Source organism: Dendrobates tinctorius, unplaced genomic scaffold (assembly GCF_039654945.1).
Source record: "Dendrobates tinctorius isolate UK_male_01 unplaced genomic scaffold, ASM3965494v1 ptg000016l, whole genome shotgun sequence".
In the NCBI taxonomy this organism is placed as follows: domain Eukaryota; kingdom Metazoa; phylum Chordata; class Amphibia; order Anura; family Dendrobatidae; genus Dendrobates; species Dendrobates tinctorius.
The window spans coordinates 40,678,656-40,684,080 of NW_027361684.1; the positions used below are offsets into that span (position 1 = coordinate 40,678,656).

At 44.5% G+C, this 5,425-nt stretch overlaps 1 long non-coding RNA gene across 1 annotated transcript; it reads left to right on the forward strand.

Moving 5' to 3' along the window:
- The first annotated feature begins 358 nt into the window (after positions 1-358).
- LOC141078127 (uncharacterized) lies at positions 359-4,043 on the forward strand. Its single transcript, XR_012227662.1, has 2 exons — positions 359-836; positions 3,853-4,043. It is a non-coding gene; the product is annotated as an uncharacterized lncRNA (long non-coding RNA).
- The last annotated feature ends 1,382 nt before the right edge of the window (positions 4,044-5,425 follow it).

A 5,425-nucleotide genomic window follows, 5' to 3' on the forward strand; every position in this document is an offset into this window, starting at 1 on the left:
GACCTCCTGCGTTCTGAAAGTTATCGCATGACAATTACTTATATGGTTAGTTGCATACTTGTGCCCGTGGTGACAGATCTAGTGTTCCATAATTATAGTCCACCAGGATCGTCCATGCCCTCCGTGTTGGATTTTAGCAAGATATGGGGTAAATTTTATAGAACAGAGTATGTCTATAGTGCAGATCTGTTGCAATACCCCTTTAATTTTACAGGAGTAAGGGGGCGTGTGAGCCTGTTGGTCAGAGTAACATCCCAAAATAGGAAAACAGACAAAAGAGAATAGGTAAAGGAGAAAAAGAAAATATTCTCTCTTCCTTCTTTTTAAGTATGTGCAATTGCATCAAGTAGCCAGCAGGTGGAGTCCTTATACCTAAAGACAAGGTATCACTGGAGATTATATTAACTCGTACAGTCTCAAAGCTTCTCCTTCAATTGGGGACTGGGTAGAACATACTGTATAGCCCTCTGATAGTCAGGGTCGGGATACAGCAGGGCTCCCGCATCTTTTCAGGCACTCTGCTAATCAGAGAGGGTCCTACAAGTGGACCACAATATGGCTCCTGCTGTCCTCCTGCAATCTGGAGTGGTCCCGTGTTCCCGCAGCCCCAGCCAGTCACCCACCTCCAGGACACAGCAGCAGCCAGCCTCCTCCTCCTCACCGCATTCCTGGTGTCACCTCTGGATCTATCACCTCTCACGACACGGGTCGCCCGCCCACTCCAGGCCGCGGCTCCGCCGGATGTATAGGCCTCAGCAAGCTCCGCGGTCTCCCTCGGCGTGCCTGGCTTCCAGGAGAGAGCTCCCCCCCGCGCGATCGCCGGACGGCAGCAGAAGGTAAGTGGCCACCTCTCTCCCACCGTTGGTCCCCGGTCACAGGAAGGGCGCCTCGAGACCCCCAGCACCGCAGCAGCCGCGATGTGACCCGGGCAGGCTTCAGGCCTGTAGCTAGGCCACGAGTGTGTTCCTTGTCCTGAGGCACCGGGCGGACCCAGGAACAACGGGGGTTATCCTCCAGGTCCCTTTCAATGTACCTCGGCACCCAATGAGGGCGGTTCGGCTATAGAGAGCCCTGAATCAGGAAGGTTATTATTTTCCTGAGAGGAGCTCAGGCCGGCACGTCCTGCTCCTTCAATCGCTGGCCACGCCCCCCATGGCTTGTTTTTTACAGGATGAGTTGTACTTTTGAATAACACCATTGGTTTTAACATATTGTGCACTGGAAAATGGTTAAAAAAAAATTCCAGGTGCAGTGAAATTGCAAAAAAAAGTGCAATTCCACCTTTTTTTTTTTTTTTTTACCATGTTCACTAAATGCTAAAACTGACCTGCCGTTTTCATTCTACAAGGTCATTACAAGTTCAAAGACACTAAACAGGTGTAGGTACTTTTTTATTTAAGTGTTGAAAAAAAAAAATCCAAAATTTGTAAAAAAAAAAAAAAAGCACCATTTTCCGATACCCACAGTGTCTCCATTTTTCGTGATCTCGGGTTGTGTGAGGGCTTATTTTTTGTGCACCAAGCTGACCTTTTTATTGATATCATTTTGGTGCAGATACAATCTTTTGATCTCCCGTTATTGCATTTTATTGCAATGTACCAGCAACCAAAAAAAGTAATTCTGGCGTTTTTAAATTTTTTTTCTCGTTACGTTGTTTAGCAATGAGGTTAATTTTTTTTATATTGATCGGGTGATTCTGAAATCAGCGATACCAAATATGTATATATTTGATTTTTTTTATTGTGTTTTATTTTTTCAATATTTTTTAAAACTTTTTTTTACTTTTTGCATGCTTCAATAGTCTCCATGGGAGACTAGAAACTTCAGTTGTCTCATCGCCTCTGCTACACAAAGGCGATGATCAGATCACCTGTGTGGAGCAGAAAGGAGCACTTGCTATGAGTGCCGACCACGGGGTGGTGCTCATAGCAATCTGGTAATGACAAAAATAGAGGTCTTCTTCAGACCTACGGTTGTTATTGCTAACCATCGGTGACCCGCGATCATGTGACGATGTCACCGATAGTTGGGATTTACAACACACTTCCGATAAGGGCGAGTTAAAAGCCGCTGTCAGAGATTGACAGTGGCATGTAACTAGTTAACAGCCGCGGATGGATCGCAATTCCACCCGCGGCTGTTTCAGGCACATGTCAGCTTTAAAGATTTTCCATAGCTTAAGCTGGAGTCACACATAGCGACTCACCAGCGATCCTGACAACGATATCAATGTGTCAGGATCGCTGGTGAATCGCTATGTGATCGCTGGTGAGCTGTCAAACAGACAGCTTCACCAGCGATCAGCACAGCGATGCCCGTTAGTAACCAGCGCGCTGATGCAAGAAGCTGGTAACTAATGTACACATCGGGTATCCAAGGGGCGTGCGTTCCTAGATACCCAATGTGTACGTTAGCTACCAGCTCCCTGCATCAGCGTGCTGGTAACTAACATACACATCGGGTGTCTAAGGGACGCACGCCCCTTGGATACCCGATGTGTACATTAGTTACCAGCAGATTGCTGATCTCCCGCCTGTCACACGCAGAGATGCGTGGTGGCCAGCGGGAGACCAGCGACCAAAGAATAGTCCTGGCCTTTCCTGCAGCAATCAGCGATACCCGGCAGGGGGACGGTCGCTGATCGTTGTCACACACAGTGATCTCGCTGGTGAGATCGCTGTTGTGTCACAAAAATTGTGACTCAGCAGTGATCTCGCTAGCGAGATCGCTATGTGTGACGGGGCCTTTAGCTGTTTGGCACAGCTACGTTGAACCACAGACTTCGGTCTTTTATCTTCCTAATTGTTCCGCTTTTTTTTAAAGTGACCAATCAGCACCTGGAAAAAAGAACGCCAAAAATACCAGCTGCAAGAGGTTTGAACGTGAGAATTCACAGCTGACTTAAGTGACCTGTTGACCTTGCTAAGTGATTTACAGCGACCATTGAAAACGCCATATTTTTAACCAAATAAAAAATCCACAATACAACCAGACAGCGCTTGTGTTACCATGCGACCCCCATCCTATCCTGGTATCAGGGAGTTTCCATTACTATGATAGAAATGCGATAAAGGAGTGTTACAGAGACACAAAGGGGACATTATTAATGTATAGAGGGATTGGCAGACCTGGACCTTCAGGACAGGAACACATGGCATTAACATTCATGTGCTCCTTCTTCTAAAGGGTTAAATGGTGGATAGTGAAAAAGCTATGAGACAAACATTTCTGCGTGCTACATTCTGTAGGGCAAAATCATCATAGTGATCTGGATCAGATGAAGAAAGGGAAATTAATAACTACAAGAAGAGAGAACGTCACCTGTGAGTCACAGGATATTTCTGTATTCACTTATACAGTCTCCAGAGCTAGTCTGACACTCTATGGTCACTGTATGGCAGTAGCATTGACCCTAGTACATTGCTCCAGTTCATTCCTTCATTAGTAGTATAGTGGTATTAGTAGTGCTCATGATCTGGCGGTATCATTTGTTCTTTATTTAGCGGTACTATTGATACTAAAAAGCAAAACATGCAAAGTGCTTCCCAGTTTTCTATGAGGCTTGTAATCACTGAGTTGATGGAGACCAGGAGCGCACTGTCTCCTAATCTCAGCTAGTTTCAGCACAGTACTTATAAGCTAGACAGCAGAGTTGGTCGGTCTCCTAAGAAACGAACTGTAAACAAAAGAAAAAACTGTTAAAATTTTTAAAAAGTCTGCAAATTTTGATAAGAAATAATATGCAAAAGTACTTATTTTTACAAGCAGTATCTGACATATCCATCTATGAAGATGGGAATAACCCATTAATTATCTTATCTGTATTAGATATGTGTTTTTTTCTCTCTACAGGTCCCTTCACTGCCCTGATGACTGGAAGCCAGCGGCTGCTGGGAGAATAAGTGCTTTTTACCTGTAGATTTCAACTACCATAAATCTGCAGAAAAATATAATTTTTGGAGGTGTCAGGTTCCCTTTAAATTGTGGTTGTACAGTAGGCATTTATTGTACAGAAAGCAATAAATGATATGATACATAAATGATATTGATGTCCTCCGTGTAATACTGTATTATCTGTTTTACCTTTGTTTCCTTACATCCTGTAACATAGACTTACATAGAAATTCAACTGTATTTATTGATACATTCAGCTGTGTAGTATAGAATAAGGGAAAAAGTGGGGAAGGTGTTCTGGAAGCGGGGCTCTAGATAACTATGTGTTATTTTATGCAGAGATGAGTCCATGCTGGAAGAAGTGATGACTGTCTGTGCAGGATGAAAAATAAAAGCAAAGATGAAGGATTACAACTAGAGACGTCACACTCAGACCTGGCTTATTCCACCATGTGAACCCCTTTCAATTTTTCAAACATTGTTTTTATCTCTCTAGTCCTGGGGTCACGTTACCTGGATGTCCTATGTTTTAAATCAGGGGTGGGGAATATTTTTTTCTGCCAGGAGCCATTTGGATATTTATGCCATCTTTTGGGAGCCATACACATTGTGCGCTATCTCCACCCACAAAATACATCCTGACGCTGGCACTGATGCAAGAAATACATGCAGCCGTACACTCCGGTCCAGAGTGCCGGCAGCAGTGCCGGGTATTGAGACGCGAGACTCGTGCAAGTTTCTCGCAAGTGTGACCCCGGCCTAACACGGAGACTTGCTTCAAAATTCTCTTTCAGCTGGTACCCCATCAGGGCCGGACTGGGACTATAATTCAGCCCTGGCATTTGAAGTTACACAGGCCCACTAGTCACATGGTGACTATATAATATCTTTGTACACTTGTAGGTTACAAGAAGTGAGAGATTAACACGACTAAATAACATGTAGTCATAGCTGTGCCCAGTATTTCAGCTCAGTCCTATTTATTGCTTTTCGTTGCAGTACTCCTCCCAAAGCTCTGTCCCCTTTTTTACGCAAGGTGACATAATTCCTGGCATAACTGCTATCCTTTGGGCAACCAGACCCCTGGTCATAGCCGCCCCTATCATACCTCCCAACTTTTGAGAAGGGAAAGAGGGACAAAGACTGCAAATTTTAGGCCTTGCCCCGGCCACACCCATTTCACAACTAGTCACACCCATGTCCATGCCCAACCACACCCTTTTAGCACTGCTGATCACACTGACTGGTACTGAGGGCACAGTGGCTGGCATCATGGGCACATTTGCTGGTACTGTGGGCACAGTGGTACTAAGGAAGAGAGAAAACAAAGAGAGAAAAAAGAAAACAGAGAGAGAGAAAGAAAGGAGAGCGAGAGAGAAAGAAAGAACAGAGAGAAAGAAAGAACAGAGAGAGAAAGAAAGGGGAAAGAAAGAACAGAGAGAGACAGAGAAAGAACAGAGAGAAAGAAAGAAAGAAGTAAAGAAAGAAAGAACAGAGAGAAAGAGAGGAAAGAAAAAGAAAGAAAGAAAGA